The 27,563-nt window shown below is 42.3% G+C and overlaps 1 protein-coding gene across 19 annotated transcripts in view; it reads right to left on the bottom strand.

Annotated features, from left to right (window-relative positions):
* Positions 1-21,385, bottom strand: part of RBM47 (RNA binding motif protein 47) — a 165,399-nt gene extending 144,014 nt beyond the window's left edge. For 8 of the 19 annotated variants that reach the window (XM_058299466.2, XM_023592299.3, XM_058299490.2 and 5 more), the window contains exon 1: positions 19,865-20,348. The gene's annotated coding sequence lies outside the window, so the exon portion shown is untranslated. The other 11 variants (XM_071216833.1, XM_004448691.5, XM_071216852.1 and 8 more) reach the window with 9 other exon arrangements.
* Positions 21,386-27,563: the final 6,178 nt, after the last annotated feature.

The following is a 27,563-nucleotide window of genomic DNA, read 5'->3' as shown; positions in this document are numbered from 1 at the left end:
AGTATATGTATGTTTGGATTTAGTGGATCTTCTTTTTGGCACCAGGCCAAAAAGAAACCACATTATTTTTGTTTCACTCCCTGCCTCCAGGATTTCATGCTTCCAATCCATCTCTACACAAATTACTTTCCCTCTTAGTGTGTCAAATAATACCGTCCTCATAGGGTTGTGATGAGGATTCAAAAAGTTAATACTTGTAAAGGGTGTGAAATTCTCCTGGCACTCATTATCATCATGCTACTACATACACGTTTGTTCATTAAAATGATGGGGTTTTCCCTAACAGCCCCTCTACCGTCTATGCCTTTCACAAACCTCTCTATTTCTTCAAGTCCAGCTGAATCCAAATGTCTGTTAATTGATGAATGGATGAATAAAATGTGGCATGTACCTACAGTGGAATATTACTCAGCCAAACAAAGGAACAAAGTACTGATCCATGCTACAAGGGTGAACCTTGAAAACATTATTCTAAAATAAAGAAACCAGATACAAAAGAGCATGTTTGTCTGATTCTGTTTCCATGACATGTCCAGAACAGGCAAATACATAGGAGCAGAAAGTGCATTAGTGGTTGCCAGGATCTGGAGTTTAGGGAGAAAGGGGAGTAACTAACTGTTAATGGGTATGAGATTTCTTTTTTTGTTGTTTTTTTTAATTTTAATTTTAGTAACACATATACTACATGAAGTTTCCCCCCCTTTCAAGTATACAATTTAGTGATATTAATTATATTCAGAAGGTTCTGTTAACATCACTACCATGTATTACCAAAACTTTTTATCACCCAGGATTTCTTCTTAGGGTGATAAAAATATTCTGGAATTAGATAGTGGTGATGGCTGCATAACTCTATGAATATATAAATATGTCTCTCTCTATATATACATATATCTGAATTGTACATTTTTAAATGGCAAATTTTATGGTATGTGAATTACACTGAAAAAAAAAATCCAGCAGAAAGACCAGCTCTCTTCCCTGACTGCCCCTCGGGGGTCCCTGATCATATCACATGCCCTGTGATATTGCAGTGAGTTAGACAGTCAGTCATCCCCACTACAGGAGGGGCAGCTTGAGGGCAGGGAAAGGATCCTGTCCATCTGTGATTCCCCAGCCCTTAGCAGAGTGCCTGATTCAAAGAAATTACAGACACATACTAAGCAGCCATCACTTAAACCCCCTCCCCTCTTCTCCCACCCCTACTTCCTCTTCCCTTGTGTGTCTATCCCACAACCTGGGGGAGGTGTTAAGTTTAATAAAAAGACAAGATGGTGGGAAGCAGACTTGGCCCAGTGGTTAGGGCGACCGTCTACCACATGGGAGGTCCGCGGTTCACACCCCGGGCCTCCTTGACCCGTGTGGAGCTGGCCCAAGCACAGTGCTGATGCCCGCAAGGAGTGCCGTGCCACGCAGGAGTGTCCCCCGCCCCACGCAGAAGGAGTGCGCCCCGTAAGGAGAGCCACTCAGCGCGAAAGAAAGTGCAGCCTGCCCAGGAACGGTGCTGCACACACAGAGAGCTGACACAGCAAGATGACGCAACAAAAAGAAACACAGATTCCTGTGCCGCTGACAACAACAGACGCGAACAAAGAAAAACACAGCAAATAGACACAGAGAACAGACAACTGGGGGGGGGGGGGAGAGAGAAATAAATAAATAAATAAAATCTTAAAAAAAAAAAAAGACACGATGGTAACACATTATAATGAGTATCACTAACCCAGCTGATTTATAAATATGATTGTAGCTGAAAAGGGTAGTTTCGGGAAGTTCATGTTAATTCAAAGACGGCTAGAGGATAATCTAGGGACTGTATAATACAGTGATCTCGGTAGTAGATAAGGATTGTGACCAATAATACAAATACAAGAATATTCCTCTATTACAAAGTGTTAAGAATATGGTGATACATGGGGAAAATACAATTACTATATATGGACTGTAGTTAATAATGCAATATTTTTAAAGGAAAGGCAAAGACAATATTATATCAATGCTAAAGGTCAAACAAGAATATGGGATTTCGTTTTTCATGAGATGTGAACATGAGCAAGCTCTTTTTTTGTCATTTTCTTCATAACAAGGTGACCTTGGTTATGTCATTTAATCTGTGCTCGTTTACTCATCTTTCAGAACACTGGAGAAATAACAGAGTTTGTTTTTAGGATTAAATAAGATAAATGTGCCAGTCGGATTTTTTTAAAGTAATGCTTCCATAATTTGGTAAGCTCCCTTTTGTCTGTTTTTTTTTTTTGAAGTTGAAATAAAGTAAAATAAGTAAATAGGCATGACCAGAATCTAATACCTGGAAATCAGGAACAAGCAGCCCAGATGCTTATCAGGACAGGACTTGTGAGCAGCAGGCTCTCCTCCCTCCAGGTGGATAAATACCACACTCAGTGGAGGTGGGCCTCGCTCCTCCAGTGCAAAGTGGGGCCTTCAGAGCTGCCACGTACTGTCCCCCCGACCCAAGTGGTTTTGGCCACCCCAGGAGACCAGCCACAATGGGATCTCTTCCCCTGCCCTTGTGGACCCTTTGTGCTGGGTAAGCAACTAAGCGGTCATTTGCTGCAAGTTCCTGTTGCACCCTAAACCGGCGTTCCCACCACACGCCATGCAGCCACTCGCTCCACATCAGCATCCAGCGTCACGCCAGTAAGTGCCTGTCAGTATAATAAGTGGAGGCTTGCCATTTGGGGTTTGAAAAGCAGGCTCAGAGAGTAATGTATTTCCTCAGAGGTGCGAGCTCTACATAGTCAAGAGGGTAGCAAAAGACCTCATGCCCTGGGACAGGGCCCCCGCCCTCGCTGAGTGTTAAGACCGTGTATGAAATAACAGAAAAGAGCCCTTTTCTTTTGCCTTTGACAATGCAACAAGCTTAGACTTGGATTTCTGTTTCTCTCTCTTCAACTAGACTTGTTTGTGCTGGGCAAACATACAAATCCTGAATTTACAGATTGTCAGAGCAATAACAATCTCGACTCTGATCATCACTGTTCTGACAAAGCCGCTGTTAGTAAAGCAGGGAAAGTTCTCAGATCCCAGCACGGAAGCCGCACTCTGGGTGAGCAGGTGTTATAAGAAGCAGAACATGGCGCTGTCTCTTTGCCACAAACATGGCGCTGCCTCTTTGAAGGTCTTATATGTACATTTCTCTAAACCTGCTGTCATTGCTGGTTTGGAAAAACAAGATGACACCAAAGATGTGCGCTATCTACAAAGTCTGGTTTTATTTCCATACATCTTCTTTTTATATCTACCTTTGCCGGGAAGAAAAGGGAATAATACCTTTAGGATTCGTGGGTTAAAAAACGTTGTTTCCTCACTGAGCCTCAGTGTCTACCTCTGTAAAATGGGACTGTTGAGAGGATGATTAAGTGAAACAAGGTGAGGAACAATAGTATGCAAAATTGCAGTCATGGTTTTTAGGACAACGATGTGAAAAAATACGAGCCTATTACCAAAAAAATTCTGAGATGGTTCTTTAGGAAGCAGGAATCTAGTTGATTTCACCTTTTTTAGTTTCCATTTTCTTTGCTTTCTAGAAAGTACATGCTTTGCAGATGAGATAAAGCCTTTGTGATCTGGCCTTTTTCTGACTCCTCAGCCTCATCCCTCTGGGCTCCAGGGATTGCCTCCAAGTGGCAACCACTTGTTTTTCATATCTGTGCCTTTCAAGACTCATTCAAGAATCATCTCTAACTCTGGAGCCAAACTGACTGGGCCGGAATCCCAGCTCTGCCCTTACTTAAGGTTTCTGGGCCTCAAGTCTTCCCATTACAAAGGTGACAGGAGTTAACATCTGTAAAGTGCTTAGAACAGGGTCAGGCATATAACACACGCTATGCAGGTATTAAATACATAGTCTTTTCTTTATGAAAATTTTCCTAGCCACCATTCTCCCTCCTGCCATGTCTCTTCAATTTAAACTGATGCCACTAATCCTATTATAGCATCTAGAGCATTTCTTGGCACTGATTTTAAGGTGTCAGTCTGTCTAAACGAAACTATGAACTCCTTTAAAACAGAGATCCTTTCTTATTACTATTAGGTTAAGTAGGCACAAAATACATCATTTTTTAAGCAAATCACTGGATGAATAAATGAATAAATGAATATCTCTATTACTGTAAGCACATAAGAATTTTTTTTTTTTTTTTTTTTTTTTTTTGCTTATATGTGAGTAATCACCTAGTCTGTGACATCTTTAAGAAGCAGGAGTATTTCTTATCAACTTTTGCGTTTCCAATGCCTGGCAAAAAACCTTGAGTTACTCAGTGAATAAATGTCTGGAGTTATTACTACCAACAAGGTCAACAAAAAACACAGCATCTCTAAGAACAGTTTTGGAAGCAAACTTGAAAGCATTACTCAAGACTTAGGTAAAACCATAGAAAAGCTGTTTTTAGATTATTTGGGAGAATTTGTCCACCACAACTCATCAATGATGTCATGGCATTAGAAGATATCATGAGAGGATCAACTAAAATAAGCAGTTAGGTGTTGGCCTTCCAGGTAAGACTTAGGCCTCTTCAAGAGAAAAGGGATTTCAACCAACACGGACTGGAATTCAAATGTTAAAAGCATGAAGGGTCAAGAACCAGGGCAACGTTAAATTAGCTTACACACTCCAGAGATCCACAACTAGCAGCCTGAGCACTAGGTTTACAGGAAAGAAAAGAGAGCACTTCTTTAACAAGAGATAGGAAGATGTGGAACTAGTTGTTCCTGAAGGTAGAAGAGAAGGAAGCGGAGATAGATTCATTCAAGGGGACATGAATGAATTCACTGATCAAACATGCATAACGTGTATCCATAATGTGATATCTAGGGTTTGTATCTAACAAACATTCAAGAAGTGTTCCTAGAAATTCCATGGATCACACTGCCCAGAAAATATCCCCTACACCCTGCTAGAAGCAGAAACTAGGATGGACAGGTCTTTGATCTAATCCAATAGAGCATTTTTAGAGTTTTTGTGACTTTAAATGACCTGGCATCACACAAAAGGTCATTAGTGAAATTTTCTAGTGTCTCTGTACACGTCACTTTCCCATTTATCAAGTCTGAGGGTATTTTGTACATAGAAAAAAAGCCCAGAACACTCATCCAGCTGCATTTTATTTCCACTACAAGGAAGTCAAACCCTAAAATCCATGTCAGTTTTCACAGAGAGATCCTCATTCACCTATCCCTTAGGTTATTATTTGGTTTTCTCTTATCGTAATCTATTTCTTTTGGAAAATAGGTAAGCTCAGCTTTGCTCAGCCAAGAACAAGTGAACACCTAAATGTGTATATCTTTCTTCCTCAAACCTACAGGATATCAAATATTGACTGAAATGATTCTTCAACAGAAAATAGAAGCCTAGGACATGAAGTTCATTTCTAGCCATTCTTGAATGTTTGCCATTTTCCCAAAGTTATTAACAATGCGTCTATACAGCAGCACATATTCATTTAATATAGATCTCTCTCTACAGAACTTAAAGTATGAGGATTTTTCATTCTAAATAAATTCAAAATACAGACTTGAGAAAGCATGGTACTTCATCCTACCTAACCTAAAGCTTTAAACTTCGGGCATCTTCAGGTCTAAAAATATTCTACTGACAAACTCTCTCACAGCCCAATTCTGTCAGAAATGTATAATTATCAAGATGCCCCCTCCCCCCAGAAAAAAACAGAACAAAATTCTGGAGGGTTTCAGTGGCATCAATGGCATCTTAGGCAAATGAAAAATTCTTACAACCTGGGGGGCAAAAAGCCCCATGACACAGCAAAAGCTGCTATAAAGTAGTAAATCCACTGCAAAGAGAAAAAAATAACTCGTCATTGAGGACTTTCTATCAGGCTGCTGGGGAATACTTACATCCTATCAACAGAGTTCAATTCAACTTTCTCACTTAATCTATCTCTGACACTCCCCTACCTCCCACCACCACCACCACCCCTGATCCTAAGTCTTTAGAAGAGAGATCTGTGCTGAAAACTAAAGGAACACTTTTTGCTCAATTTAGATATGACGGTAGCAGTAATTGAGAGCAAAGATTCATCTAGAATGAGGTTTTTCAACCTTGACACTATTAACACGTTGAGTCAAATAATTCTTTATTGTGGGGAGCTATCTTGTCTAGGAGCTATCCCTTGCATTGCAGGATGTTTAACAGTATCCTGGGTCTCTAACTGCTAGATGCCAATAGCCTACCCTCCCCTAGCTGTGATAACCAAAAATGTCTCCAAACATTGCCAAATGTCCCCTGGGAGGGACAAAATCTTCCCCAGTCTAAAACTACTGGTTTAAGGGAAGCAGATGTGGCTCAAGTGACTGGGCTCCTGCCTACCACACGGAAGGTCCCTGGTTTGGTTTCTGGTGCCTTCTAAAGAAGACAGCGAGCCAGGGCAACAGGGAGGCATGCGAGCTGACACAGCAAGACGACATAACAAGATGACACAACAAGAGACACAAGGAAAACATAATGCAACAAAGCAGGGAGCAGAGGTGGCTCAAGCGCTTAAGCGCCTCTCTCCCACATCAAAGGTCTGAGGTTCAGTTCCCAGTGCCTCCTAAGGAAACAAGGAAGACAAGTACAAACAACGAATGGGTGAAGAGAAATAAAATAAACGGTAAAAAAAATAAATAAATAAAACTACTGGTTTAGAACCACCTACATTTCAGCAACAGTCACTGTTTCTAGGGACACAGGAATCAAAATCAAGACTGCATGAGAACTCTGTAAGAGTCCGAGCAAACCATTTAACTTTAACCCAGCAGTTTCCTTCCTGTCAGAGTGACTGCCCCTCCATCCCACCCTTGTCTTCCTTTCAGACATCTTATGAACAGCAGTCTGTTTTACTGATATCATGAAAGTACAGAAACTTAGAGAATTAGAAAATTTAGAGCTGCCCAAAACATAAATAAAAGTCTGTATTCCAAAACTTTTGGTCCCTTCTACCCTATTTTAAAGGCAAGGAAGTTGAAAGCCAGTAAGAGGAAGTATCATGTTCCAGGTCACTTTTCTAAAGCGATATAAGGGAAGCAGATGTGGCTCAAGCAGCTGGGCTCCCATCTACCATATAGGAGGTCCAGGCCTCGATGCCCCGGGCCTCCTGGTGAAGGCAAGCTGGCCCATGTGGTGGGCTGGCCTGCGCAGAGTGCTGGCCTGTGCAAAGTACTGCCCCGCGTAGGAGTGCTGGTGCAGGAAGATGACACAACAAAGAGAGACAGAGGAGAGAAAGTAAGAGATGCAGCGGATCAGGGAGCTGAGGTGGCACAAGAGAGCGATGGCCTCTCTCCCACTCCAGAAGGTCCCAGGATTGGTTCTCGGAGCCGCCTGGTGAGAATACAGGCAGATACAGAAGAGCACACAGCGAATGGACACAGAGAGCAGACGGGGGGAGGGGGGTGATAAATAAGTAAATAAACAATTTTAAAATAAATAAATAAAGCTATATAAGGCAGCGGAAGAATCTTGGTGAGAAAGCTGGGTTCTGGTCCAGGAATCCAAACCTAAGCTCATCTGGAAAACTTTAAAAGAGCTTGAATCCCGACTTCACCATTTTCCTTGGGTAAGGTGTTTGACCGAGCAGGGCCTCATTTTCACGTCTGTCAAATGAGGATGATAAACAAGACCTACTTCTTAGGGGTGGTTCTGTTGATTAAATAAAATCAGGCATGGCATACAGGAGGCATTCAATTAATAGTAGACATCATTGCTGTCTCTGTTTTTAACTTGAACTTAAAGTGTTTGGCTTCAAATAACTGTTGAACACTTACTCAGACATAAGCCTCCTCCTCTGTGAGATGGATGCAGTATACCTTACAGTGGTACTGTTCTCATTACAAAGGACTTTAGAAAGATGTGAAACCTTCAGGGGCTACAAATCCTTTTGGAAACTGACCCATCTTACGAAAAAAAACAAAAACCACACCCAATTAAGCAATCATAAATTTGATTTTACCTCAAGAGCTCCACTGGTGTTGACATACCAGAATAAAAAGCTGCGGCCCTTGACAGTTCCCAAACCATGATTGCAAAACATTATTCATGGTAACCTCTTCTACCTCCACCCACCCCTAATGGTTTATCACTTTTTTTGAACTGAAAGTTTCCATTGCCTCAGGCCAAAATAGGGCACTTTATTCCCAAAAATTTGAAAACATATGCGCAATTTTTTTTTTTTTTTAAGACTAGCCATGGTGGGAAGGAGGGAAGGGTTGCAGTAGTGGTACTAAAAATAAACAGATAAAGCTTCCAGCACTGCAAGCCCCAAAAGGTGTGTGCCTTGTTCACCACCATATCCCCCCCTGCTTGCCTTGGAAGTTCAAGAAAGGAGCTTGCTAGAGATACAAATCAGCCTTTCAAAGAATGGATCCATTTTTGTGTAGGTATTTGCAGCATGAATTTGCATACCCTGAATAGGGGGTGGCTGTAACTCACACAGAAATCCACTGTGCCTCTTCCTATAATATTTCTTTATCTTCTGTAATTCTGGATGAATCTTTGCTCATGCTACGATTTATGCTTATAGTTTTCAATATTATACACATACACACAATTATTTTGTATTAGGAGATTTTTGATGACTGAAATCATATTTAAGTTGTGTCTGTGTGTGTATGTTTAATGCTTGACCCCTGAGATGGGTCGCAATGAGTCCCCAAAACATATTTTGAAGTCCTAATACCCAGTATCTCAGAATGGGACCTTATTTGGAAATAAGAGTCATTACAGATTAATTAGGCAAGTTAAAATAGTCATACTAGAGTAGGATGGGCCCTTAGTCCCGTATGACTGGTGTCCTTATAAGGAGAAAGGGCAGAGAGAGAGAGAAGATGACCAAGAGACGATGGAAGTAGAGACTGAGCCATGCCACAACTCCCAGAATGCCAAGAACTGCTGGCCACTGCCACCAGCCAGGAGGGGGGCATGGAACTGTTTCTTCGAATAAAGCAAGGTCCTACCAGCACCTCGATTTGAGAGTTCGAACCTCCATAAGTGTGAGATAATATATTTCGGTTGTCTTCAGCCATCCATTTTGCGGTATTTTGTTGAGGAAGTCCTGGGAAACTAAGTTTCCTGTACACAGCAGATGTTCAATTAGTGCTTAACAATTATTTGTCTTTTGTGATATAAATATCACACACTATATATGTATATATTTGAAAATCTGGACATAGAAAGGAAATCCTGAAATACAATAGTCACCTGGAAGAATGCTAGACATTGGAGGTGTCTCCTGCACTTGCCGGATACAAAGGGACACTTGATTCTCTCTGTCTCCCTCAAATATCATCTCCCCTGGTTTCCTCCATCGCTCATGCCAGAATCCTTGCTCCTCCGTCCTCCTCATGCCCAGGCCAACACCAAATCCTGCCATGTGTGCCACTGGTGACACCCCTGCCAAGGCTGAACTGAGGCTCTAAAAAAGACAGGTGGGTGCACAGAAGAAAGAACACCCAGCTGCCCAGCTGCCCTCCGTCTCCACTGCCACCCTCAAACGGAATCCTGTTTTTCTGGCTTCATCTGCTGCCACAACCTCCCTCCAACCCAGGCTTCATTCCGTAATCAAGAGTTATGTTTCAATAAGTAAATCTCCTTTAATGTTTTCCACTGGGCTTGGAATAATAATGTGCAAATTCTTTTCCATGGTTAGCCCGACATGATCTGGACCCATAACATCACAATTCAACCTTGTGCAGCCTCTCCTCTTCCCCCGCCACAATGAAGCTGCTTCACATTTCTTTTAAGCCCCTCAAATGCCAAGCTCTTCTAGCCTTAGGATCATTAACAAATGCTAGTTCTTTTGGCAAAGATGCACATCTTGCTGCCCATCAGACGCCTTCAGCATCACCTCCCAGGAAAAACCTTCTCTTTACCGCCCTGCTAAAGCTCCACCCAGGATTGTCTAGTACCTGTTGGCTCCTTCAAAGCACTTAATCCCACCTGCATCCTCAAGGAAAGCCCCATGAGGGCTGAGAACTCATTCAACATTGCCTACCCAACACCCAGTGTCTGGCACATAGCAGCTGCTCAACAAATGATAGCTATGCCTATCAGTATCTAATTTAAACCAGTTTAATTCATATTCATCTTTTTTTATTCCAAGTGTACTGACTTACCGGTTCTACATTTTGGAAAATGTTTCTACTTCATAAATAATCACTATCAGCTCACTCTACTTAGTTTATCATTAAGAACAGATCAAATTTAATATTCACATGCTATTTATTTTTAATGTCCCTTGCAAATATGGTAAGTAATAAAGTGCACAAAGAACTCTACATACTAGCAATGTATTTATTAGGTATATTTAGTTTATGTATTTATTAGGTATATTTAGTTTATGTATTTATTAGGTATATTTAGTTTTATGTATTTATTAGGTATATTTAGTTTTAGTGTTGTTTTTTAAATTTCTCAATGCAGCCAGAAAATTGAGCAGTTACTATCAATGATGAGGATGGTTCTAAGTCAACCCAGAAGTCAAAAATTATCAACTAATTCTAAATCAGCCACAAGCCATGATCAGCAATAGTCAGAAATAACTAAATCTAGGATCTTCATCCACCCTCAGCAGATTTCATACACTGTAGCTTTTTCTTGACTGCAAATAAACCTTCCCAGAACCTGTACTCCCTTCAAGAAATCAGTGTAAGTTTCCAAAGCCTAATGGCCACAGAGTTTTACCAGCCATGGGGAAGCCCCTTCCAGTGCCAGATCGTGGGTCTAAAATGAACGCACAGTGGGAGCTAGACCTCAAGGGCCAAGGACAGCAATTTTGCCAAACCAAGATAGCTGTTCAAAAGGAGAGAATGTAGCCAGAACTGGCAAACAAGCATAAGAGATCAGACAGTTTCAGTAAAAGGCAAGATCAAGGTTTTGTACAAAGGTTCGGGGGCAGACAACGCCACCAGCACTCCTGTTTCATGCCCGTCCAAAGCAAAATATCTAACTGAGAAAAATCTATACAGACTCCTGTTGCAGCAGTTGGCACTTGGCAAAACCTCAAAGGTCAAAAGACAGAGTTTAAAAAAACTTGCCTTGACGGTTACTTTCAGAACAAGCATTAATTATAATTAAGTCACAATTGAAAAAGGTGATAAACAACGTATTAACAAGTTATTCAAATGTAATCATCTGTAGGGCATGCAATTCACAAAAACTGGTTCAAAGCAGAGAGGCCAGCAAGCAAGATTTAGATCAGAATCACAGAAAGATTGCCAAAGACCAGGCTATGATTTGGAAACAGGGAACTGCTGAAACGATTGCAACATCCCCACACACAGCCTGCCTTGCACGTTACTTAGTCATCCGGCCTCCACCAAGGGCCTGTGGTGGCAAAGAAAATGAAACCACAGAAAACATGGTGGCTTCGCAGGCGAGGGCTGAGGGAAAATCCACACGCATCGACGTTCAGAAAGATGTGTTCATGGTGGTGTTCCGTGGTTGTGTATAAAACACACAAGTTATCCTACATTCGTGTATACTTGTCCTACTTGTGCTGTGTAAAAGCCTGTGTGTTTCAGTCATTCATTCAATGAATATTTATTTAGCACCTACTCTGTGGCAGACACTGCTCTGAGGTGCTTGAGATACATCAACAAATGAAACAGATAGTCTAGATATATACTACATGGCAGATAAACCTTGAAAGCATTATCTTGAGTGAAATAAGCCAGACTCAAAAAGACAAATATTGTATGATTCCATTTATATGAAATATCTCGAATAAGCAAAGCCATTGAGACAGAAAGTAGATTAGAGGTTACCAAGGGCTGGGAGGAGGGGGAATAGGGAGTTATTGCTTAATAGGCATAGAGTTTCCATCTGGAGTCATGAAAAAGTTTTGGTAATGGATGGTGATGATGGGAGCACAGCATTGGGAATGTAATTAATACTGCTGAATAGTACGCTTAATTAAAAATGATTCAAGTGGGAAATTTCATGTTACATATATGTTACCAGAATAAGTGTTTTTTTAAAGATTTATTTATTTCTCTCCCCTTTCCTGCCCCCACTCCCCCCCAGTTGTCTGCTCTCTGTGTCCATTCTCTGTGTGTTCTTCAGTGTCCGCTTGTGTCAGGGGCACCCAGAATCTGTGTCTCATTTTGTTGCATCATCTTGCTGCATCAGCTCTCCCTGTGTGCAGCCCCACTCCTGGGCAAGCTGGACTATCCTTCGCGCTGAGCTGCTCTCCTTACGTGGCACACTCCTTGCGCGTGGGGCACTCCTACGCGGGGGACACCCCTGTGGCACGGCACTCCTTGTGCACATCAGCACTGTGCATGGACCAGCTCATCACATGGGTCAGGAGGCCCTGGGTTTGAACCCTGGACCTCCCACATGGCAGAGGAAGGCCACATCCGCTTCCCCACAAGAAATTTAAAACAAACAAAACAGACATTTTAGTGGGGAAGAGAGACAATAAAGCATACAATTACACAGTGGGCTAAAACGCGGTAAGTCCAAAATACAAACTAGAGACCAGAAGGGAGATAGAGAGTGCCAGCAGGAAACAGAGAATGGAGGTGAAGGAGTGAGCCATGTGGCTATTTGGGGAAGATGGTTCCGGGAGAAGAAACATCCAGCAGAGGCTCTGAGCCACTACCGTGCTCAGCACTGAGCAGCAGTAAGGAAGCGAGCGTGGCTGAAGCACAGGGGTAAGGGAGGTAAGGTTAGAGGTATTGGGGCTAGAACTAAAGTGCCCCGTAGGCTTTCTGTGGTTGTTGTTTTTTTCCCCCACCCACCCCACCCATTGTTTGCGCTCTGTCTGCTCTCTGTGTCTATCTGTCCTCACATGCTTTTGTCTGCTCGTCTTCTTTTAACCAGAATGAGAGTGAGATGGTGAGCTGCTAGGAAGTTTTCAGCAGAGGACTGACATAACATGACTTCTGATTTAAAAGAGTGACTCTAGCTACCGTGACAACAACAGCATACAGGGTGGGGGCAAGGGTGGAGGCAGAGAGAGCAGGTAAGCAGCTTCTGTGGTTTCAGTCACTGGTTGTATGTCCAGCCCAAGGGGAAAGGATGAGACCCTCAACACATTACTGGGATGTGTGAGAACACGGGTGCTCACCCCTTTGCCTCCTCCTGGGTAAGGGACTCCTCGGTTCCACTCGGGGAAGGACGCTGGGAGACTACCAAGATCCCAGGCTTTGAGCAAGGTGAAAAGCACAAATTCCTGGGCTCATTTGCACCTTCTGAGTTGGCAGTTTCTGTTTACTCGTTGGCAAATCTACATTTACCTGGAGGCGGATCCTGGAATCCACAATGCAGGGCAAAGAGTAAAAAGGAGGTTCCTGGGCCAAACTATTGTTTGCACCAAGTGGGAAGAGCTAACTTGTTACTTGATTCCCTTTGCTCGACAAATAGGATTTCACTACAGGCAATTCTCTCAACACATCAGTCACCTGTCCTTCTTCCTGGTCTCATTTCCTTGATTAAGAATACACCACCAGTGCACCAGAAAAGGCCACACCATTGTCCTCCCAAGACCTGGACATTCACCTGATATTGTTCCTCAACATTTGGATTTCTTTGTTCACTCTCCCTAATTATGAGAAACTGAAAATTTTCCCTTCTAATAATTATCTTAATAATTTCCTTCTAATTTTGAGAAAATGCATTTTTTTCTCCCAATAATATCTCTTAACAAGCCTTTTAAAGTGTATTAAAGCAGAGATAAACTTTTACACAATCGGGTAGCGTTTCTGTTCTGGCTCATTTCTGTCCAAGCTCACTACATCTGCGCCAAATTTCCTCTACCCAAAAACTGTTGATGAAGCTTGTGGAACAAATATGAGAAATGATCTACGTAAGTATGATAAATAAAACATAGCTATGGAATACCAAAAATGCTGTTATTTTAGGTAGCAATGCATTCTAGCAAAGAAACTCTTATTTTACTTACAGGGCACTCACTATTAACTGAGAACAATGAGGGATGCAAATATCACCCCCGCCCAAATCTGCCTCCAAGGAACTCAGTTTCTGTTTGTTAGGAAAAAGACTATATGCACAAAATTAAGAGATATGAAATACCAGGAGGGCATACATGTAACAGTTCTGAGAAAGTCCCACCATATACAGCTTATGATTAGTTAATACTAATCAATAAAAGTCATAATAGGAATGACTTAAGTTTGATCTAAGCTCTTACACACAGAAAAATTCTTTGCATTAGCCTTCTTCAGAATCTATTCTATTTTCAGCAGGACACTTGGTGGTCTCTCGCTTGACAGGTAAAATAGACTTGTTCCTTTTCTTTCTAATCAACACCTTAAAGTTTGAGGGGGGAAATGCATTCAGGCTGACTCTAGGTGACATTTTCCCTATACATAGATAAGAAATAAAAACCAAAAAAAACTTAGCAAAACAGTGTCTGCTTAGAAAGGCAACGACCTTTTGGTCAAAGCCCCAAGGAATGAGGCTCCAGAGAGAAGACTGGATTCCTACCAGCAGAAGAAGTCATGAAATATAAAACTCCTACATGGAGTGGGGTAGTGGGAAACGAATTCAGAAAAAAGCATCTAAGCAAGATGCATATTTGTGGGGAGTGGATATAGCTCATGTGGTTGAGGGCCTGCTTCCCATGTAGGAGGTCCTGTGTTCAATCCCTGGTACCTCCTAGGGAAAAAAAAATACGTATGTAGAACTGTTTGCCAGACACTGTTCTAAACTTTTTCTCCCTATCTATCTATCTATCTATCTATCTATCTATCTATCTATCTATCTATCTATCTCTATCATCTATCCATCTACACATGCATGCATATAATCACATAGATTAATTTATTTAATATTTATAACCTTGTGAAATAGGCATTTTACAGCTGGGGAACCGGAGTCATGGAGAGGCTAAGTAATCTGTCTAAAGTCACACAGCTTGAAAGTCGCAGAACCAGGATTTGAACCAAGATAGTCTATGCCCTTAGCCACTCTACTTTATGGCGTTCGAATTTAGTGCAAATAGTCAACCCTTTCCCCCAAAGAGTCATGTTTACTCCATCAAAAACCATTTTCTTTCTCTCCATATGTGACCAAATTTTGCTGATTGCCAGAGAGTGGGAGTAAGGTGGAAGGGCTGGTGCCTTTTGTAATCAGATTTACTTTTAATGAAATCTTGCACTCTTTCAAATTAGCCATCTATTGCAGTGCCTGATAGACCACAGAGGTGAACTCTCCTCTGCATCAGCATGCTGCAGCTTTTGCCTTTTATAATCTAACTCCAAGATAAGACTTCAACCACCACACTCTTCCCTGGGAGAGTGTAAATAGTAAGATCTTCCACATGGAGAAATATATCATAGATACTGGCTGATAAAATATTTTTAAAAAACAACAACAACAAAAACATCAGGCCATAGAATTTGCAGTGCCCAATTGAGTTTTCTGTGTCACCAAAAACTCCCAGTTGTAGTTACACAAAGGCGACTTTGTCTTGACAAGGCTACTGAGAAGATGGGCCTAACCTTGGCAAAGGCTTGGTGTACCCAGGACCATGTTATTATTTTTTTAAATAAATAAATACCAAACGAAGAGAAAGATTATTTCAGTCATCTTCTTAAAAGTCACAGGGCCATTATAATCAACGACATGGATCACTACTTTCAGAAACATGACTTTTTTACCCGAGTTCAAAATGCCCAAATACGCACTTTAAGAATGGGAATCAAACACCTGAAAAATTCTGTTCATTTGATTAAGTACTTTTTTTTTTCATTTGGCATGTGAAATTCTTTATAGAATATTGAACCAGGTCTCAGTGTTCTGAAAAGCAGATGCTTCTTGCTATAATTTTATCATAATTTTTACAGGTTGGTATTTCCTTGGTCAGGTAGAGGCAGCCTGTTTCCGCTTTGGTTGCACAAAGCCCTGCATTCATTGTACGCCCACCCCCACCCAGCCGTAAACATAGTTAACTCTTGGTCACCCATGTGTGGATTATCCATAGCATCTGGGATCAGGTTGTCTTCCACTGCAGTTGGTGGATACTTGGGGAATCTGAGCAAGACTATTAGCCAAAGCAAAGCAGCAAAGCACAATCAACAAACACCCACCGGGCAACCACCTACCGTCTGAGCACTGGGTTGCTATGCTCATAAGAAAGACTGTGCGTTCTTCACACAGAAATAAGAGACCACAAACATACACTATCCCCAAAGGCAAAGACTGTGATTTAAAAGTTTGGATATTGTTTTCTGGATTATTGTGACCAACTGTAATCGGCAAATAAAGGTTACATTTTGCAGAACCAGGAATTTGCTGAGACCAAAGAATTGATATTTGACCCAAAATCACAAAGGGTTTTCAGGATTACACTAGCATTTGTCTTCTGATATTTCTATCAAATGGCCTTCAAAAAGGTAGAGATTGTTTTTTTGATTCCTAAAATTCTCTGACTCTTAACCCTTTGATAAGATTTGCCAAAAGAGATACTATCATATAATCAATTTACTGTTTTGTATTTCATAACCGTATACATTATCTAAACATATCCCGAAATTATCTTTTTAATAAACTAAGTTCCTATGATGACAAAATCTGAGGAATCACAGCAACACAAAAAAATGTTCATATTAATATATATAAGTTACAGAAACTGAGCTGGGGTTCTTTTCCCAGGTGTCCTTAAATCAATGCAGAAAGCAGAGGAAAGGCAGAGAGTGGGAGAAAGGTGGAAGGGCTGGTGCCTTTTGTAATCAGATTTACTTTTGATGAAATCTTGAACTCTTTCAAATTAGCCATCTATTGCAGTGCCTGAGGAACATCTGAATTACGAAAGGAGGGGGTGGCTAGCCTCAAATTCCCACAGTTGTCAGTTCACCTGCAACAGTTTGGGGGCATTTATGATCTCTATGTGAACTTTCTGGCAAATCCCACACTACACACACATTCAGAACTCTCCAGTTTCTTGGCCATTTATTTTTCCAGACACTCTCTCCCCTTCTACTTTCGCTGGAAAATCCCTCCCCCACACCTTTTTCAGGGCCAAATACAAGCGATTCTTAACATGGGTGTGCATTGACTTCAAGGAGAGAATACATTTCCCATTCCCCCGGGGTCAAATACTGAAGGGATAGAAGGGGAAGCAACCATGAGAGGAGCAGAAGCAATCAGAAATCAAACTTACACCACCTCCAAAATGAGGCAGGATGCCATGTTCCCCGAATCCCACCCATGTGAGCTTTTGCAAGGAAGCTGAGGTGGCAATTTATTCAATTACTTATTTCTATGACCTTTTTATCAGAAGGTTCCAAAGGCCTCCTATCTTAAAACTCAAGTCATTCTCAAATTACAATTATTGAAAATCATTTTCCAGTTGTTCTTTGAAGGAATTACTTTGAACAGGTAGTTGTTTTGATTAACACTAACCTCTTACGATTTTAAACCAGAAAATCAACATTATTATAAGATACAGAGACTACTTCCAACAGGAAAAATACATCTCTGAATCAGGCCAGCAGTCGAAACTTTCCAATATAATCTGTCTATCTGTCTATCTATCTATCTATCTCTCTGTCTATCTATCTATCTATCTATAGATTGACAGATATATAGATATTCCAACATTATCTTTTAACTTGGAGTCATTCCGACAAACATTTAAAGCAGCATTTGTATCTTAATGGTAACCTAGAAAGTACTGGCCCACAGAATCTACAGATTCATGCGAAATGTATCCCCTTTCTCAGTCTTATGAATCCCAAATTTAAGCCCTCTTCACAGAAAGTGTTTTCCAGGATTATGTATCCTCTGGAACAACCAAATCGATTTCACTCGAGCTTGGTGCAATTTTGAGCAACTCACCCTCCCCGAACCCCACTTCCGGTATCCCGTGGACCCACTCCCCTGCCCTTTCCTGAAGAAGCAGGGAAGGGACTTGGACACCAGTCTGAAAGAGGCAAATACTTTCTAACACCAGTCAAAGTCCGATCCTTTGGGACATGATCTACTTTTAATCTTCAGCTCAAACATAAAATTTGGAAAGCAAATTCATTTTGTAAGAAGTAATTTCAACGACTTTAACCTTCTCATCTTAAAAAATAATTGCCTAGAACAGGTTTAATCGTACTAAACCAGGAAGAATAATCTAATCTGAATGCTCATATCACATGAGTAAAAAAAAATGTGAGTAGTCTTATATACTAGTTACAGCAAGTATACAGGACACGTGTGCAGAAGCAGTTTCCTTGCTTTCTATCTTTACTTCATCTTCAGAATCACCAACGACTTTGGGCAGAATTCTTTCAAATTTAGTCTGAAGCAGCACAGTGACAAACCAAACACAAGTATGCTGACTATTAAAACTATAGAATACGAGAAATAAAGATAGGGGAAAAAACGGAAAGATTGGAGTAAAATGATGCTGCTGAATTCTCAACTCTACAAACTTCTACAAACACCATAGCCAAGAGGAAAGCATGCTCAGAATACCTGCAAAAAGACTCTTGGGTCTGATAAATTTAAATCTAGCCTAGTTGAGTGAAGACGCATGGGTCAGCTCATTTCTTCATTTGACATCTATTAAAAGTTAATAAACAAAGTAAACTCTAATGAAATTTCTGATCTCCCATTCTCTCAAGATGCAGTAATTAATCAAAGGGCCAATGGTATGAATATCAGAACAGGGTGAAGGATAAGGTAGACAAGGAAGAAAACAAAAATCCGGACTATCTCTTCCCTTTTCTCATCCTCCTGTTTCTCGTTCAGACTTGGGTTGATTTTGTTTCTCTCCCAGATTTCAGATCGCCAGTCTGACAAAGATCATAGTTTAAATTAACAGCACAACAAACCCCCACAAAGCGGTATCTTATTTTCTTGGTCAGGTAGCCCGGTTTGTCCGGAGGCTGTGCTTTATACCACTGACAATCTTTCACCTCCTTTAACCTTTTAGGGCTGGCACCTGCATTTCTCAAAAGCTCTTGGTGTAGTTGCCACCCCCCAGCAATTGTGCTTAAAAGGTGGCAACCCCTTCATGTTTGTGCCCTCAACCTAGTATAAAACGCTGTGCTTCTCTCCAAAAAAAATTTTCATGTGACTCCAGCATCAAAACGTTTAAAGAATAATTTTTAATCTACATTCCTGCTAAAGAAAACAGTGAGTCATTAAAATATCACTAGAAATGCTTCATTTTTAGCTCAAATCAATAAGTACCATATGTAAGTAACTGGAGGACAGTGTCTTTCTAAAACTTTGGTTAGCCTCAAGAAAGAAGCCACATTTAAAATGCCTTGGGACAGTACACAAAAGAGTAGCTGAAATTTTACCCAATTAAAAAAATGAATCGTTTTGTTCAAAAAAATTCCATTTCCATGTATTTTAATGATCTCTTAAATATCCAACGACGGGGGTGATTTACCACCTGTCAACCTGTCAACCTAATTTTCCTGCAGATTGAATTTTATAAACAACTAAACTTCCACTGCCTGTTTACCTTCAGAGACAAATTACTACAGAAGACCTGCCTGCCTGGGTGAGCATTTAGGTGAGACGCCTGTCATGAATGTCTTCCCAACACGATTTAAAAATCTGAGTCTAAAAAGTCACCTGTACCTCCGCAAGGCCCAATCATGTGTTTTCAAGGGTGAAAAATCAGTTTCTTTTATGGAAAAGGATTCACCACTACAGGAAACATGATGGGGCAGACTGCATATGATTTTCTGCTTTTCCAGAAGCTGCAGGTTTTGGTATCTTTTTTACAAACCACTTAATTCCTTCTAAATACACCCGAGTAGGAAAGAGGGTAGTAGAATGACCGCGAACAACCTGAAGACAGAAGAAAAGGCATTGTTCAAAATTGGGACCCAAAATAAGATTAAGGGGCCGTAGTTTGAAGGATTACAGAAAACCACCTACCTTTGTTATGTATTTGGAGTCGCCCACTTCAGAAATTAACACCATTCACAGCCCCGGAGCAATTTACAGAGCTAGGAAGTAACCTACAACATCTTCCCTGCCTCCCTCTTTTTAATGTAAAACCAAAATAAGGAGTGTCCAGCTACTCCCCACTGTGCCGCTTAAAGCAACAGATCGTTTTAGGCTTAACTCCCTGGCTTCTGGGAATTCCAGTTTGTCAAAATTTCTTAATCTTGGAAACCTGCAGAGAGAAACTCTCAACAAGAACTCCCCTAGCCCTGGCTTCGCCCCGTCCCGAGCTGCACATTCCAAAGTGTGAAGCCGGAGCGATAACCAGAAGGCAGCTCTCGGGGGCGAAACTCTCGACCGCAGCGAGAACTTCAAAGCGCGGCGATTCCACCCGCAGAGCCCGCGCCGGGTCCACACCCGCGAGGGTCGAGCCGCGCAGGGAGCCGGGCCGGGCGCTGCGCACCCGGAGCGCTCCGCGTCGAGACTCGCAGCTCGCCCCGGTTCCCGCCCGCCCTCCTCCCGCCGCCCTCCCCCTGCCGGGGCCATCCGCCTCACAGTAGCTAGGTTGTCTCCCGTCTACTCCCTTCCCTTAAACTCACCAAACCAGATTTTTACTCCCAACACCAGCAACTTCCCGTAAATCCGCGCTGAAATTTTATCCTGCTCGCTGAGCCTCCGCTGGCTAAAGGCCAGTGCAGCATTCCTGCTGTTTGAGGAGTGCAGATACCTTGGCCGAAGGTTTTTTGTTGTGTGTGTTTTTTTTTAAATCTGCCCTTGATGGCAGAGATTGGGGGGACTTCACCGGCCTGACTTCCCGACCCGCTCAAAACGTCCCACCCACTGCAGACCTCCTGAAGCGGCCTGAGAAGTGGCACCTGTCCCACCTGAGGACGTGTGTCCGAGGCAGGCGTCCGGCCCCCTTTCGGCAGCTCAGAAAAACTAAACCAGGATCCTGTGTGAGGAGTAAGGAACCTGCTGTGTGGAATCGCCAGCCGATCAGCCCCACCCCAGGGTCCCCTGGTATAGACCGCCCGAACGGCCACGACCCCGGCAGGCGGGGACCTGCCCAAGTGTCCTACCTGAGGCAGAGCCTGGCTCGGACGTGCGCAGAAGGACAGTCACGCGGACGAAGCCCTGACCTTTACCGGGGCCTTCGGAGCAGGCCTGGGGCTTAGGCGCCGCCGCTCCTTCAGAAGCAGCTCATTTTAATGCGCTCTGACCTAAAGTTACAGCTGGTTTCTAGAAAGGGAACAAAAAAACACTGCATTTAGAAACAGCCGCCAAGCCCTCCCTTAACCTCGCCTGATCTCTGGGGAGTTGGCTCGATCCCCCCCCCACCCCAGCCCCAGCCCGAAGAAACCCTGAGGCCCGCCGCCCCTGCCCCACCCCCTCCGCGTTACCTGTTCATACAAGGGTTAAGAAGCCTCACACATTTCAATGGGGCGCTAAGCCTGTTTGCAGGCGCGTCAGCGGCCAACAGGAATCGAATTCTGTGACTAAACAAACTAGAAGAGGAAGCGGGCACCACCAGGAACCTAAAACAGGGTTGTGATTTCGGGTTGCAATGTCATTCAAGTGAGAGAAAAAAACAGTACTGATTCTCATCGGGCTACTTAAGTGAAGGCATAGTCAGCAGATGTTTTGCGGTGGTTCAGTGAGCTGATGCCTAAAGAACCTGGCATAAAGTGTTAGCTGTTTATGTTATTATGTACTAGTAGCAGAAGTTCTGTATTTATGTTCGACTATGGCTTTTTCTGAAAAAGAGAAGGTGTGACCAGACTTGGAAGAAGTGGGTTCTAGATCCAGGACTCCCATGAGCCGTTCATTTAAACTCTCCTGGCCTCCGTTTCTGAAAAGTTCTAATGATGAGATTTTGCAAACAGTTTACATATATTGTGGACAGTTTTGAATACAATGGGAAATAAAGCCCCTTTAATGAAAGAGGTGTCCAACTGATTTTCATCTCACTTAAAAGTTACAAGATTGACAAGATACACAAGATAAACTGGCCTGTACATTCCACGGAGGATTGTTCACTAATAGAAAGAACCTCAGGACCCAGTAATCAATCATCCGCATATGCTTAATTGTAATTTGGATTTAGGCACTTGACCTACTGTCTGACCCTGGGAGAGAGTTATTTATCCTATTTAGTTAGAAGCTGATGTTGGACAAATAATGGCCATTCCCATTTGAAAATCATGTGAAATATTCAGGAGGAAATCATTTTTAAACTCAAAAATTTTTTAAAGGACTATCGGAGGCTAAAGTATGATCCATGCCTCCACCCTTTCTCCTCCGTTTTACTTCATTTTTCAAGAAAGAAGTTATAATCCCTTACATTAGTGAAGCCCTTCCTACTTTACAAGGCAGTTTCACTTACTTTATGTCACCGGCCTTTATAAATCCATCCTGTGAGTTATTTCATGCCCATTTTGCAGATGAAGATCCTGAGGTCAGGGAGGTTAAGTAATTTGTCCCAGGCTTCTCAGCTGAGTACGGAGGCTAGGACTAATTCCCACTCTCATAAAATCTAACAGCTGCATTTGATACCTTTAAAAAAAAATGCTTTTTTAAAATCAGTAATTATGTACTAATTTGCAATACACGGTACTGAAGAGAGGCCCGGGTGGTCCATTTAAGCTATACTGGGTTTTTCTCATGCTGCACTACCGCAAAAGATTATGAAATATTCCCTTAAAATGAAGCTTCTTTCATCGTTTGTCTCTCCTATGGAGCAAGACTTAACATATTCTGAGTTTTAGATTGGTTCCTTGTCAATACAAGCCAAAGTGAGCAATGAACAGCAGGCAGTGAGAATACTCTCAGACTCTCATACCATATCTAAGGGTTGACATTCCCAGCCATGAAAAAGGGCTCCACGTCCTCAAGACAACTTGAAACCCCAGCTCCACATTAGTCTGAATTTTCCTTTTCTTTTCCAGAAGTGACTAGGATCCTGGCCTCTCACCATCAGGGACTATCTGAGCTAAAGGATTCAAGAGGCTCACAGATTTTTCCACCGCAAATCAGGTAGTCCATGGGGAATAATGTCCAGGAATAAGAAAATGAATCTGGGGAAGTGGATGTGACTCAAGCACTTAGTCTCCTGTCTACCATATAAGAGGTCCAGGATGCTATTTCTTGCCTGGTGAAGGCAAGCTGGGGAAGGAGAGCTGGCCCGCGTGGTGTGCTGGCCCACGCAGGAGTGCTGACCCACAGGGAGTGCTGGCCCACAGGAAGTGCTGGCACAGCATGATGACGCAACAAAAAGAGACACAGAGGAGAGATAATAAGAGGTGCAGCAGGTTGGGGAGCTGAGGTGGCACAAGAGATTGACCGCCTCTCTCCCACTGCGGAAGGTCCCAAGATGGGTTCCAGGTGCCGCCTAAACAGAAGACAAGCAGACATAGAAGAACACTCAGTGAATGGACACAGAAAGCAGACAGCACACAGAAAGTAGACAGCAAGCGCAAAACAATAGGGGGTGAAGGTGGGGGAGAAATAAATAAATAAAACGAAACAAACAGAAAGAAAATGAATCTGAAAGTGTGGCGGTGACTGACTCCAAATGAACTGGAGTCAGAGAAGCTCATCCTGTGAGGAGGCCCAGGTCCCAGAAGCAAGTCCTCACTGCAGTTTTCAGTTTGTAACTTTCTCTCAAATGTTGTCTCTCCCCAGTTTTGTCCACCAGCACCTATTAAATAAATGAAATTCTTGTTCTTACCTGCTTTCTACTGCCCTCCCCAGGAATAAGACAGATTTTTAAAAGTGGCAGGTAATGGCGAAAGAAATGTGAGCTTTTATTATTTCTTCTTTGACGTTGGCCTTGATGCTTGCTGTTGTTTTTGCCCTTATTATTATCTAAATTCTCAGCCAACCCTATAATCCTGGGCTGTTTTATTTTTCCAGACTCCTGACTTTCACTTTCTGCTTTCTTCTTTCCCTTCTACCTTTAAGGCAGCATGGTCGAGTTAGTGCAAAAAGCATGGAGGTTGGTATTTCATAGATTTGAGTTTGAATCTCAGTTTTACCTTTTAGCCATGTGATGTTGGGCAAATTACTTAACCTTTCTGAGCTTTACTTTCTTACTTTATAAAATAATAATACATACCTCTCAGGATTTCTACAAGGGTAAAATGAGAGGTAAAATCTCAGCAGATCTCTTGGCGCATAGAAAGTACTCAAGAAATGGAATTTCCATTAGAACCTCGAAAAATTCTACTCCAAAGCTCACAAAGAACTGTCTTTCTCACTATAATATTAGAACAAATAGCATTATTCCAAGACACCCTGATCAAGTAAACAGAGGCAAATCTCAGACATTTGTAAAGAACCACTGTGTAATAATAAGCACTCATGAATGTAGCATTTCCAATTATAGATTATCTTATCATCTTTGGTCATCACAACTGTGTCCAAAAAGTCACAACCATTTGTATCACCCAATGGCTCCAATTAGGAAACTGAGCTTCCTACCAATGCTCCAAGTTGCAATTGAGCAAGTAGCAGAGCCAATTTTTTGTTTTATTTTAAATTGCTATTAACTGTCCCATACTACAGGGACCATTTTCTACTCTCTGCCTATATTCAACTGGGAAGCAGAATGAAGGCATTCCAAAAGAATTTTTTAGCCTACAATTGTGGGGAGAAGACCCACCATTTGGAAACCTGGAAACCCAAAAAGAACCCCATCAAAGATCTTGCCCTGTGAAAAGAGAGATGCAGTGATCTTTCCGAGTAAGTTTTCCAACTGGATGAGACAAGCATGACTGACAGCAAGATAAAGAGCTGGGGCTCAAAGTCAGCGAGACAAAGTTTGCTTCCTGGCAACTGAGTAATTATGTGCAAGTTTCCTAACCCCTAACCTGCAGTTTCTTGTTGATGACAATATCTAACTGCCGGGTCATTGTGAGGATGAAATTAGATGATAAGCATAAAAGTACCCCAACATGATGCTCACCACACTATAGATTCTCAATAAATAGTAGATATTTTTCTTAAAGAGCAGAGATCCTGTACTGAGATAGTACATGTGCGGCCTAAATGAGAAATACAAAGAGCTTAGTACAATGCCTGGCACATTGTCGTTGCTGTATTACCGCTAGCTATATTGTTACCTGCATAACAACACCTTATGACAGTGGTGAGGTCATAGTGAATGATTTGGCGGGGAGAGGGTCTATCAGAGCTGACCTGTTAGCAGTTATTACATTATTACAGTGTGAATAATGGTAATACCTCTCATTCCTGTTTCCCTCATGCCCCCTGATTTTACATGAAACAGAAAAATGATTGTCAGATCAAACAAAATCACCAGCCTGAACCCAAGTTTTCTCTTGAGGCTGGTAATAGTTTTCTCCAACACAAATTGTCCGAGAAATAAACCATATTCTAATCCAGCACATGCAGCTTGACCCACACAGACCTTTCCTCTTCAGTTTCCCCTGTCGTCCCTATCTCTAGTGGCCGCCGGCTACCCACAGAAGCCTTTTAAAAAGCTTTTATTTTTCAATTTTATGTTAAATCCCCGCTAGTGCGAATGTGTGCACATTTAAAACATGTTATTCCACAGGTCACGGGTCAGAGGATGAGGCCCATTCAGAAGTCTGTCCGAAGGATTCTGGGTTTGCCGTTTCCCTAGGAGGGCCCCTAACTGAATTTTAAAAATGTACTGAGTTCACAGAAAAGGGAATTAAGTATAGCAGGGGTTCGCTTCGAACATTAATCTCAGAAGCCAAATCCTTCATTTTGAGAAAGGCCTTCAATACCAGGAGTCCCTTGACCTCCGTTCTTCCTGCACAAACAGCTCTGCCAAAGCTGCCTGCTCAGACGGAAGGTTCCCCACCCGCCCCCAGCGCCCGCTGAGATGGAGGGAGCGCCCCCATGTAAATTATAGGCCGTTAAAGGCCCACAGAAGACCAAGAAATGGTTTTGTTATGGCAACAAATGCTGCTAATTCCTTTATATCCCTTTAAGGCTTATTCCCCACCAGAGAAGATCTTCAGATTTCTTTTTATTTTCTAATGGAAAACAGCCTCACCTAAGAAGCTCAATCATTCAGCAATAACTTTATCAGACAAGACTGCCAACATAAAATCACTAGTGTTTTTAAGCACTAACCGGAGTAATTGCCAGACAGAGCGTTAAGTTCTTTACATTTATTAACTATTTAATCCTTATGACAATCCCAAGAGGTAGGTGCTGCTGTCATCCCCATTTTGCAGAGGAAGAGACCAAGGCACGGAAAAAGTAAGTGATGTTGCCAAGGCCTGTCAGTGGGGAAGTAGCAGAACTGGAGTTTAATCCAGGCAGTCTGGCTCCAGAGCCTGTGGTCTTAATCACTCTACTCTCTGGCCTCACCAAAGAGTCCCTGCATGTCTTTGGTTATATCACTATATATTTATTCCAGACACAGGAGTGCCAGTGTCAAGTACAGTGCCTGGCACATAGGCATTCAGTGTTTGTTGAATGAATGAGTGAGCGTTTATGATTTAAACATTATGATCTCAATATTTAGAGCTGTGTGTCAAGGGAGGTAGGATCTAGCCTAGGATCTGAAGTTATGGAGTCACATTTCAGAATGAATGCAAGTATTTTCAAACACACGGTTAAGGTTTTAATTTGACATTTGCTATAGGAGATGAGCATTTTAGAGAACAGAATTAATGGCAGGTATGACCAAATACACTGGGCATAAAAGCCACATGAAAATAATGTGAAAATTCACCTTTCTCTCTTTGGAATATCCTTGTATCCTCCATCCATCCATCCACTGCTGGTATAAGCATAGCAGTTTAAGAACACAGGGTCTAGACTCAGATGCCTGAGTCTGACTCCTATCTCTCCCACTTACTGTGACTGTGAATGAATACCCTCACGCTCCAGCGCCTTCAGGCTCCTCATCAGTACCCGTCTCATAGGAGCGTTACTATAAATGGGGTGCTGAGACTAGTGCCAGGCCATTTTAAATCTCATATATTTACTGTTATCTACAGTAAATATATATGTGTATGGTCCTTCAGCCAACCGTCCATCAACTCTTTTTTTTCAACAAATATTTCTCAAGCACCTTCTATGTGTCAGGTTCTGTGCATCATGCTGAAGATAGAAGAAGTGAGATATTGTCTCCATCCTTAAGGAACTCATTTTCTGATGGAAACAGATATGCGTCCAGCCTGGCCACCAAGCGTGCAAGTCCAGGATGGGTGGACTACAGGAGGCGATACCCAGCTTAGCCTGAAGGGGCCAGAGTGGGGAGATGGCAGTTCTAAGAGGCTTGAGGATTGCCTCCCTATTAGCCGGGAAAAGAAGAGGAGGAATGCATTTCAGGTGAGCAAAAACTACCAAGGAGCAAGAGAGATGGTGGATTCGGGGTGTGAAGGCAAGGGGTCCTTGCTGGAAGGTAAGAAGGCAGAAGTGTGGGAAGAAATTGAGATGTTAACAGAGGCCAATTCAAGAGGAGCATTATCTGGGAAATGGATGTGGCTCAACCATTTGATCTCCCACCTACCATATAGGAGGTCCAGAGTTTGATGCCCATGGCCTCCTGGTGAGGGGAAGCTGGTCCACGTGGTGAGCTGGCCACAGGGATTGCTGGCCCATGCTGGAATGCCGCCCCACACAGGAGTGTCCCCCTGTGGAAATGCCGCATAGTGCAGGAAAGCTACCCCACGCAGGAAAGCTACCC

This window comes from Dasypus novemcinctus, chromosome 1 (genome assembly GCF_030445035.2).
Source record: "Dasypus novemcinctus isolate mDasNov1 chromosome 1, mDasNov1.1.hap2, whole genome shotgun sequence".
NCBI classification, from domain to species: domain Eukaryota; kingdom Metazoa; phylum Chordata; class Mammalia; order Cingulata; family Dasypodidae; genus Dasypus; species Dasypus novemcinctus.
This window is presented reverse-complemented; position numbering and strand designations above follow the sequence as displayed.